Here is a 12,190-nt window from a genome sequence, read left to right as displayed (position 1 = left end):
AGACAATACCGATCTATCTTCTGAGACAACTCCTTATCAAATTGCAAGCAAGAAAGGATACATTTTAATGAAATAAGTAATACAGGATACAGTCAATAGTCAATAATCCTTGTAATTAAAAAGACGAAGAATACGGAGTTCCTAAGCTGACTTTACCCACTGTGGGATGTGAGAAGCAGAGTTTATTATTAAAATATGACTCAATGACCCAAGGGATATTCTGTATAAGATATGTTGTGTATGCTTGGAAATTCAGAGAAGAAATACTAATCTCTAAACTAACACTTACTGAGCTGGGTTCACATCCCTGTTGTGTGGTTTCTAGTAACATTGCCATTAAAAAATTAGTCATGTCGCTGGAACAGTTTGCAGGTTGTTAAGCCTAATTTACTAGCTGTAATTAGAGCTTTGCCCGTGTTAGTCAAGATGTAACACCAGGCATTGGAAAATGATCCTGGAATAGAAAGCTTTACAAGATCTCAGGAATAAAAAGATCCACTTCAAATATTACATAAGAGAAAGCAACATCCGTAAAAACTATAGTTACTTCAGAAAAAAGTCAATCTGAACAAGCCGAAGAATGCAGCAAAAGCTGCTCCGGACTCTCCAAAGCTCCCTTGAGAGTCTGGCATCCAACAGCCACTCCTGTCTCTGCTCCTACTTGAAAAAAAAAAAACAAAACTTCCAAAGTAATGCTCCACAGATCAGAAGTCTATTCCTATCCTTACCAACCATTCCAATGAATGAAAAAGCAAAATATCCGGTTACTTTTTTTTAACATTAGAAATGAAGAAACATTTTTTAACATTAGAAATGATGAAATAGACCTAAGGGAGTCTGTCTGCTGCAGAAGGCAAGTCTGGGAATTGCAATGTTTTAAGTACATCGAGAACAGTACAAGAGACAGAGGCAGAACCTAGCAAAAATAAAGAAGTTAGAAACATGTCAAAAACAAAACGGAGTCATTTGACGGGAGGGAAGAAATCCTTACTCAAAATTTTTTATATTATGAAGGCAAGTGCATCTGTAACTGCAGATGATCCAATTGCATACTATTAAAAATAAGGTTTTATCAGTAGGAATCGAGTTGCCAGACCACCAAACATTCCAGTTTTTACTGAACATCTTCCACAATTGTCATTAAATAGCTATTCAGTGTAACAAGCTCATTTTACAGCTGATTTAAGAACTTCATTACAGCAAACCAACTCCCTGAAAATAATTTTATCTTTCACTTAGCATAATAGAAACTAAAACTCTCTCAAAGCCTGTCCCCTTGAGGGCTACATATATGGCTGTCTTTTATACATACATGAAAGAACTTTTCAACTCAAGAAGTAGATATTTTACTTTTCTCAAACAAAAAGTTATACAGGTATCACCAGTGGGATTTAAGCAGTAAAGTATACTAAGGAAGGCAAAATTCAACATAAATTCTATGTTAAGAAAAAAGGACCACGACCACTACCGATGACTGAAAAATTGTGTTTAAATAACCCCTCTGCCGGAAAGAAGATCAAAGGAGTTACATTGTTAGTATTGTTTTTGAAAGATAGTGCATTTTTAGCATTCTTAATTTTCTTTCATGTACTATATATCCTGGCCATGTAAATACCATGGCTCCTAGGAACACAGACCAATTTCTGGCTGGGCAGATCTCCTTTTTATCTCTATGGAATATATCCATTCCTCCAAGACTTCCCTGTCCATTGCTGGTAGACAGCAAACAAACAGAAGAGCTTGAGTTTGGTCCAATCCAAGTTTCTAGCATTTGCACATCCCAAGTATGCTTCGATGCAAAGTATGCTTCAGGCAAGCACAGGTGGCAGGCAATACTCAAAAGAGGAACCCAAAGTCCACTTTGGAAAACAAAGATCTAGTTGCCAACTGTTATGTTGTAGAAAGACAATTCAATAGTAAGTATTCCAGTTTTTTTTAAGGATAGATAACACTCATGTAGGTGGAGAGGGGGAGAGTTCATGCTTTTAAGGTCACACATTTCCATTCTCAGAAAGATTGACTCCTGAAGCCACTGATCCTGAAACAGGATCTGACAGTCAAACAAGGATTATTTAGATTTTATTAACAGGCATTAATACATTGCTACTTAAAGATGAAACTTTCTCCTTAATTGATTTTTCTCAAATACCCTGTTTTAAAGTCTAATGGTTACTGGTACTACTCAGCTGAAACAGTAAGTTCAGATTTCTCCTACTTAGCAGCAGTAAAACAATGCCCGTGACCAACTAGAAATACAAATGTAAAAAAACTGCTTAAAACATGCTTTCCAAGCCACGCACATTGATATGAGTAGTATGTTTTATTGGAGATGCTTTTCTGAATCCTTTTTACTTTGTCACATCTCATTTAACTACAGACTAGTGAAATAAAAATGCTATGCCAGTAACAGTTCCATTAATGAAGCATATGCCAAAAAACATTCTCTCTTCTGGTCTTCACATCCATTTGAAATCTGCTTGTCCGTATAGTTAGGAACAAGTCCATATAGTCTACTCTCTCTCTACAAGAAGAGTAGAACATGCAAGTAGAACCAAGAGCAGGCAGCAAAGGAGGAGAATAAAAGCATCACTCAGGGACAAGAATCAGGAAGGGAGTTAGCAAGACTTTTGCTTTTCTGAACACAAGTAACAACAAGAAAAGATCCTACAGGTATTGTTAGTTCAGGAAAACAAGAGTCTTCTGGTGAATGGGTAAAGACAACTCGGTGCCAGATGATACAGAAAAGACTGAAATACTCAATGTGTTTTTTATCCTGTTCCTTACAGGCAAAGCTTGCTCCCAGATGACTGCAGGTACCATCAGGGTTTGGGAAAGAGTTGGGAAACCAAGAGTATGGGACCAGTAGTTTAGGAATGCTTAGTGAAGCTGTATTCAAATCCTTCGGGCTAGATGCCATTCAGCAAAGGAAGCTGAAAAGGTTGGTCAATCTGATTATGAGATTGCTATCAGCTATCAAAAATTCTAACAGTTGAGGGTGTTAGAGGGGTCCTAAAGATTAAAAAAAGGCTCATCCCTAACAAAGACAAAGAGAAGAGGCCCATGGAACAGCAGGCCAGACAACATGAACTAGAAAGCACCAGAGAAGACCATGGAGCACGTCCTCCTATAATCCATTTCCAAACACACGATGGACAAGAAAGTAACTAGGAACAGCCAACGCGGTTTTACCAAGGACAAATTACACTTGCCCAACCTAACTGCCTACTCAATGACATGAGTGCTTAGGTAGCTAAGGGCAAAGCTATGGATTTAATGTAACCAGATCTTAGTAAGGTTTTTGGCATCATCTTACACAGTATTGTCTGGAAGCTCAGAAGCACGGGCTAGAAGAACGAACAGATAGGCAGACTGAAAATTAGATAGACCACCTAAATCAAAAAGTAACAATAAATGACTCAACATTCACTTCACAGTGTAAAGACCAGAATACCAAAGGGGTCGATACTGGGGGCCAGATAGTTTGGGGTTTTTTTGTTGTTGTTGGTTTTGGTTGTTTGTTTTTTGTTTTATTTTTTTAATTAAAATCAGCAACATGAATGACAAGACAGCCTACACTCCAGGTAATTTGTGGAGGACATTAAATTAGAGGGAGTAGCTGAACTGATGAGCGTCAAAGATTTAACCTAGAGACCTTGAGAAACTTGAGAACTGGTCAAAATTAGAAGGGTTCTCAGCAGATCCAGGCAAATTACTGTTCATTTCTACTCAGCACTCATGACCCCACATCTGAAACAGCATGTTCTGGTTTGGATCCCCTAGCTTAAGAACAATGTTGGAAAATTAAAGAGGGTCCAGTAGAGAGCACCAAAATGGTAAGGGGCCCAGAGCACATGCACAAAGAGGACAGATTGAGGGAGTTGAGCTTATTCATTGTGGCAAAGAGGAAGCTAAGATGTCACGTAATGGCAACTTACAGCTATTTGAAATGGAATTACAAATTTGATGGAGCAATGGCAATAAAAATGTGGCTTGGCTGTTCAGGCTGTACATAAGACGCACAGAGATTCCATTCAAAACATTTCTATGATTCCATAGGGCAGCTCATCGTTCTACAAAATCTAGAGACAACGACAATTCATTTTTTAAAGGAGGCAAGATATTCACCTCTACAAATATTTACTGGTGTATAAGTTACTTAAAAAATGCACCCATTGTTAAGGAACTCAGTCATCCTAGGCAAATATGTTAAAAAGACAAGCTACTGAGACTGCAAAGATTATTTTTTAAAAGCCAAAAAGTGTTTTTGTTACTTTTTTCTTGTTAGACTTCCAAGTCTGAGATTTGTAGGAAGTACGAGTATTTTATTTTACAGCATGAACAAATTCCGTTGAGACCTTTCCAGAACCACTGACCTTAAAACAACTTTCAAACATGCAAAGCCATGTTGTAGCAAAAAAATAACTTAATTAACAACACAGAAGAGGTACTCAGCCCATTTAGGCATTTCCATAATTTATAGCAATCAACTGTTATTACTGATTTTTTTTTTTTTTTTTTTTTTTTTTTTTTTTTTTTTTTTACAGGAAGTTGCTTCCAGTTAAATAACTGGCGAGTATTGCGTCAACTGGTCAGAAGGAAAACAATCAAGAGGTTTCAGCAAAAATTCAGCACTATTGGATTCCTGGAGCAACAAACATGCCCCTTGCCCTGAAAAGCTACTGAAAATAGCATGCAGTTCTACCTTCAAAACCTCTAAGAAAGCTGCAGGAATAAAGTAACAGAAATGTACAACTGTTCTTTCTTACAGACAGTATTACACCTTTGTGTATTGTCACCTTTAGACTGTTTTGATAATATTTCATATTATATAAAGAGGCATTGCAAAATGCCTGCATATTTATAAAGTTTTTTTCCAAAAATTACCACTTCAAAAATTTAAAACATGCCAAAGGCATGCTTAGCATTGTAAGGAAAAGTTTTACATTTCACACATGCACATCTCAAAACTGTTTTTTGATTATCACCTCTCAGACTAACTGTAAAATTCTGAGCAGAAAATGAGCAGAACAAGGGGTTGTGGTGTTTGGGTTTTTTTAAACCAATGCCCTTCATCATCTGTAGAACGCAGACCCTTAAAATAAGTCTCACAAAAAGCACCACAAGCAAGTTACAGTGTCCAAACTGTCTTTCATGAAACATGAACACATTTTTGAGGTCAAGAAAGCATAGGTGATTCTCTGACTGTATATACTCTAGACCTGCTCTGTGTATTAAAGACCACCATGGCAGCACTGGTAACAAACTGCAAAATAAACCCAAAACTTTAAAATAGACTATAAAGCAAAATAAACTCAATTTTTTTAGTCAGTCACTTGCATAGAACTGCAAGCTGCAATTCTTCTTGAAAAAAAAAAAAAAAAAAAATAGCTCTCTTTCACAAAACTACCCATACTCCACAAAATTTACGATGCCAAAATTTCTTACAGAGTAAGAACCAGTCCGACTTTGTTATCTCTGAAGGGAAAACCATACTTTGACAAGTAATCTGAATTGATGTGATTCTGGAGAGCGATGTTCAAGGAAAAAAACGCTGGTGTTTTTTGATAAAATGTTTATTTCCAAAATACTTAAACCTGTTGCCCATTGAATAATTGGCATCTACCCTAAGAAATTTTTTCCCATGCCTAGAGACCAAACTGTAGTAGAATGATGGTTATGTACAGCATGGGAAGCTTATATTGCCAAAATCTCAAGGCCAAGATTGGAAGCAGGAGAATGGGCATCAACAATAGTGCCAAGCCTTCTATCCATCTATTACAAAACTGGCAAGAATTTCTACTACTTGATGAAAATAAAACTGAACTCTTCTGCTTCCTTGCCAAAATTAAGGTGAAGTCTGTAGCAGAAGGCAAGAAGCCAGTGTTTACAGATAGTCAACATGCTGTGCAACACTGTTCTGGTGTAAGATTTGCATTTTCCTCCACAATCCTATGAAAGACTGATGCTACAGATGGACTGCATGAGCCAAGGTCCACCCTGGAGTTCTGAAATGCACAGTTAAAGCAAATACAGTAGTCCGGGTTGTTATTTGTTTACAGGCATTTCAGACCACATGAAACCTACAACGGGTCTGAGATTTCTAAATAACAAACACCAGCCTACAACACAGGTCTTTCACCAGATCAAACCGAGTTAAATGCCTTATCAGCATTTTGCACCTGAAAGCGCCAACCTGTTTAATTGAAGTTAACAGGCAAATTCACAACACAGTGTTAAATAAAAAGTAAGTATTAAGGCTTCACAAAACTCCTCCATGCCTAAATTTAAGCAGCATTTTTTCTAGTGTAAATACAGCTATAACAGTATTTAAGCTTCTTTAAAACAAATTAGACAGTGATGGTGCTTCATGACTTGCATTGCAATAGCAGTTGGTGGTTCCAAGTTAGATTAGGATTTGTGATCTAATAAAACAGACAAGACATATACAGACAATTAAGCAAAAATGGTTGTATTACATAAATAAGACTGAATAACGAATGTGATGTTTTGCATTCATATGCATACTGTCCAATTTGGGGACAGTAACAGTTGGTGTTTATTAGGAGATTCTTCTACAAGGAACCTAGAAAGCAGCATAATAACGCTCACCATTCAATTCCTCCCAAGTCCTTGCATTCTATTTCTGTCTTTGACTGGCACCAAGTATGCAGCCTATTCTTACACAGAGGTACGTCCAGTGATTCAGACAATCCTAGGAAAGTGAATCACATCCACAGCTAAAGACAAAAAGAGTCCAACTGTTTTTAACCTAATCTGTAAGAAAATTCCTTCCAGACTTCCAATAAATAACCGTGAGCTTAAAACTAGGACTACCAGTAAGGCCACAGAGCTTTTGGCATCATTAAGAACAATGGGAAATTCACAGTTTTAGTGGCAATCAACATCAAATGCATTTTACAGAGTAAGAAAGTGTTTTTCAAGGTCTCAAAAAGAAAACAGTACAACCCCTAAATATTTGCCATTTGCTGAGCATTTTTTTTTTCATACCCTGGCAAATATAGGTGCTAATTTCTATAAAATTATGTAAAAATATAAAAGGCATGCACTACCTTGACTCTCAAAATGGCAAAGTCTTTTGATACCTACTGTAAAAAATTACTTGATCCCTACTACATACTATTACTACAGAGACTAAAAGTACAAATTTTATCTGTCTTAGTGATCTTTGAAGCCATTGTAGTGATATGTATAATTAAAACTACTAACTCGTAATTTCATTTATGCCTCCTACTACTTGCAATATGAGAACAGTACAGAAGCTGTTTTGTATTCTCTTATGTTAACCATGACAGCTTGCAGTGCAGATCCCTATGTGATTCTGTTGGTGCGTGCCTCTGCAGAGAAGTCTGACAATTTATTCCTACACTCTTCTAATTGTTAACCAACTATTAAAAAGCGGAAGGACTTTGCTTCTTTTTGCAGGACAGCTTAATTTCTTTAAGAGTCTTTTGAATAAATTTGAAAATGTTAATTTACTATATCATATCACTCATATCGAAGGCATTGTAAGACATTTCAAAAACCCTCATGCAGAACAGAATTAACCTCAGGAAAAGCTGTTTCAACTCTTCCCCAATATACCAGCAGATATGCTGAAAACATAGTAGTCTCTGCTACAGCTTCTGAAATGAGCTCAATGCAGAATTCAGATTCCTGGTCTGAAGCTGCTAGAATGACCACAAGTATTCCCTTAAAAAAAACATCTAATAACACTCCCTTCCAGAGTTCTGTTACTTCAGAGTTACTGACTTCTGCTAAAAATCTCTAATGTGAGATTCATACCATGTTTAAAAAAAAAAACAAACAAAAAAACCCCCACGCTTTAGTATGGTAAGCTCCTTCATCCTCTCTGTACAGAGCACTAGTGCAATGAATACACTTAACTTTTACACGATGGTTTTGTTTTCCTCAACTGCTCCTTTTATGTCTTGATCATCTACTGGCTCCAACAACACTGTTAAGCTTTCTGCTCCCTGATATACGTGAACAATGGTTATTATTAGGCATTATGCCTTCAGTAAGTTGATTCTCAACAGCCTTTTTTGGGCTTGCCTTATGTTGTTTTACATTTAACTTGACAGCATCTCTGATCTATTTTCCACTTTTGCACTACATCTTTTCATTACTAATAACTTCCTTTCTCCTGAAGTTTCAACATGTCAGCTTTCATTTTTTGGTCTTACGATACTGTATCAAAACCTGGGAAAACAGAAGAGTACTCTATAGTTCTTAGAAGCGGCTGGTATGATGGCTACTTACCAGTTCCATAGTGGGGGAAACACAGGACCACTCCGCACTTTCACAGCTTGGTTTCCATAATGGAAATAAAGGTACACAGGCTGAATGGAAGGTGCAAGGCACTGTAACAGTCTTCTGATCTACATAAAATTGAGACTAATACACTGCACCATTCGAAGTAGCTAGAGGTCAGCTAATTGAAGCCTTTTCATTCGCAGCAGGTTCCAGTTCTGAGTCGAATACAATGACTTTAAACAGGCTGCACAGCATCACAAATCATTCAGCTGCTCCTTCTAACTTTCCTTTAGCTCGTTGTCTCACTTTTATATAATCTCGCTCTGATTTTTTGGTTCTATCCCCTTTTATGCAAGTTAAACTTGAATAGAGTATGGTAAAAATTTCAAAGTACGTCTTCTGTAGTTAGCAGATCCTAAATGAAAAGTTGTTTCCCCTCCTACAGTTTGTCAAACTACTTTTTCCTAGAAGCACTCACTATAGCATCTAGAATTCTGCTCTTTGCGTTCTGAGACAATGTAATCTTAACTCGGACTGCATGGGATTATCACAGAATGACAGGGGTTGGAAGGACCTCTTGAGATCATCTAGTCCAACCCCCCGGCCAAAGCAGGTTGCACAGGAACGCTTCAGGTGGGTTTTGAATGTCTCCAGAGACAGAGACTCCACCACCTCTCTGGGAAGCCTGTTCCAGTGCTCTGCCGCCCTCAAAGTAAAGAAGTTCCTCCTCATGTTGAGATGGAACTTCCTATGTTAAAGTTTGTGCCCATTACCTCTTGTCCTATCTCCGGGCACCACTGAAAAGAGCCTGGCCCCATCCTCCTGACACCCACCCTTTAAGTATTTATAAGCGTTGATAAGATCCCCCCTCAGCCGTCTTTTTTCCAGACTGAAGAGACCCAGATCCCTCAGCCTTTCTTCATAAGACAGGTGTTCCAGTCCCCTAATCATCTTCGTAGCCCTTTGCTGTACCCTCTCCAGCAGTTCCCTGTCCTTCTTGAACCGGGGTGCCCAGAACTGGACACAGTACTCCAGGTGCGGCCTCACCAAGGCAGAGTAGAGGGGGAGGATGACCTCCCTCAACCTGCTCGACACACTCTTCTTGTTGCATCCTAGGATGCCATTGGCCTTCTTGGCCACAAGGGCACATTGCTGGCTCATGGTCATCCCGTTGTCCACCAGGACTCCCAGGTCTCTTTCCACAGAGCTGCTCTCCAGCAGGTCAGCCCCCAACCTGTACTGGTGCATGGGGTTATTCCTCCCCAGGTGCAGCACCCTGCACTTGCTCTTACTGAATTTCATAAGGTTTCTCTCGACTGCTTTTTCTGCATTTTTGCCCCAAAAGTAAATGCAGTGAGTGAGGAAGAGGATGTGAGTGAAACAGAACATAATTGCTGAGGCTGGGTGAGGGAGAGGATAATGGATGTGAGCACAGGAGTGACTAGGAGAAGGTATTACAATGAGGTAAGAAAGAAGAAAAGCAAGATAAAAGCCTGATGTTGATATAACTTGAATACAGTAGAAAACATTATCACTCCTGTTTAATGTTATGAAACTTCTATAACACTTTTTAGAAAACAGAGTGGTTTTTAGAACATCGTCTACAGAGAGTATGGCATTATGAATTCCATAATAAGCAGTTCTGACACCTGCCAGCTGCCATTCAGTCTTTACTTAATTTTTGACCGTGGTCATTGTATGGCAAATAAATTTTAAGACTGTTAGTTACAAAAATACAATCTACATGTTTGTCATAGTAACAAGAACAGTAAATTGAGAAAGTCAGACAAATTTTGAGTCACTACTTTGTCTAACTTTTAAAGTACAACATATTGTGAGGGAAAACGTGTCAGTTCCATATTTAGGCAACTTCGAGAAAAACTCATGAATAACTAATTGTGCAAGGAAAGACAAGAGCTGGAACACAGTATAATTCTGTATTTGCTCATTAAGTTTTCTTAAAATAATAAGAGTATGCAATCCCAGTTTATAATGCTTTACTGCAAAACCATAGATCAACCCTGACATTTAGTTTTGGAGAAAAAAAAAGTTTAACTGCTTACTTTCAACTGCCTTGCACTTGAGTACCAAATGAAAATTTTAATAGGAACCTTTTATCGTTTTTTTAAAGTTAAATCTCACCACTTGTGCAGAGACCTGATTGCCTCTTGCTTCATGCTCTTCATCTATAACCGATTTTCATTTCTCATTCTATGGTGCAAACCAATGAAATGCATTCAATCTCAGTCACGTATCTTTTGACAGCATAGCGTCTTGCAACTCAATGTCCTGCTCCAAAAAACTCATTGACAGAATGTGCCACAGAGATCAAGATCTTAGTAGGACTGATAGGAGCAAGTCATTAGGATGAATAAAGGGAGCAAAACTATATCAAATATTGCATGCACACACTTACACCCTACACCAATTTCCTGTACTCCAGAAGAATACTTTCCCTGGAGGTGAACTGGCAGTAACTTTGTAACATTTTCTACTGGGCACTGTCAACAAGTAAATTATTAAGAAAATTTATATAGCTTACAAGATGTCCTAACAAGAAGCAACACTTTGCTATAGGAAACACAAACTGAAGCAGGGAAGACATGTTGCTAAGTAGACATAGAGCAAGATTTTTTTTTTAAATATATACATAAGTATATACATTTGAAACACCAGCAAATGAAATGGTGGCTATAAAAGTGTTAGATTATATCAAACTATAAATGCAACATCTAATCTTAATGTAAGACTCTAATCCATAAATATTTGTGCCGCTTTACCAGAACAAAAACTTTCAATGTGATACCACACATAACAGAAACAACCTGTTTGTAGAGGCTTGCATGTAATATGCATGCTGAAGGATTTTGTAATAATTTCCAGGTTAAACTCCATAGAAAAAAATGGAAATACGAACTCAGGTTTCTTTACAAATATCACTTATGTGATATTTTCTAATTAAAGGTTATGCAGAAATATCAAATTAAGGGAAATAGCAGAACTACTGCATTTGACTAAAAAATTCCTCAAAATAGATGTCTTGTTTGTGTTTCAATAGGAAGTTAACCTGCCATGCAAGAACAGGAAAAATAAAAATACTAAGTAACTAACTCTAATGCCTATTACAGCATGATATTACACCATATGGATTACAGTCTGAGGCAGTACAATAATTATGTTTTCCTACTGAACACAAAGACAGGAAAAAATAAGTATTCCCTACCCCTGGATATTAGTTTTATTTTTCTAGTCTAAGAGAAATAGAAAATGTGTCACATGCACATTAAGCCATGCCAGGACCGCCCGATTAGAAGATTACTTATATTATACACTTTACAAATGGCAGGCTGGAAAATAGGAAATTTATCCTATTTGTGGAAACTGAACCAGTAAGTCGAAATGCATGCTCAAATTCTTTTCGAATGAAAAAAGTGAGACTTGTCAGAAGGCAACATTCTCTTTCACATTAAAAAACTGTAAGTTTAACAGCACTGACTTATCACCATTTTTATTAGTACGAAAAATGATGCTAGAAGATACTCATGTTCTTCATACAACTTAATGAGCCAGTATTTGCATTTTAACCCCTCAAGTGAGCCCAAACCCAGAAGATATCTACTGAAAAAAAAAAAACACAAAGACACACACTGATTTTTTTTTCCATTATGCAGTTATATATATTTCAAACAAAAATACAATGGATTCAATATACATTAGTGCATGAGAAATTCTCACAAGGCCAGTCAATTACCTTTGCAGTATATAACATGAACAAAGTCTGGGAGTTGTATAAGTGAAACAAAAGAAACCCCAACCCCCTTACATAGGCTCATTAAGGAGCTGAACCAACCTAAAAAAAAGATACTGCTAATTTAATTTAAAATTTCGTAATCTCACAAAATCTTGTGCTATAAGA

The 12,190-nt window shown here is 37.3% G+C and overlaps 1 protein-coding gene across 8 annotated transcripts in view; it reads right to left on the bottom strand.

The window, feature by feature from the left end:
- GPHN (gephyrin) overlaps positions 1-12,190 on the bottom strand; it is a 299,636-nt gene that overhangs the window by 263,359 nt on the left and 24,087 nt on the right. The gene's annotated exons all lie outside the window — the stretch shown is intronic.

This window comes from Rissa tridactyla, chromosome 4 (assembly GCF_028500815.1).
Source record: "Rissa tridactyla isolate bRisTri1 chromosome 4, bRisTri1.patW.cur.20221130, whole genome shotgun sequence".
Classification (NCBI taxonomy): Eukaryota; Metazoa; Chordata; class Aves; order Charadriiformes; family Laridae; genus Rissa; species Rissa tridactyla.
This window is presented reverse-complemented; position numbering and strand designations above follow the sequence as displayed.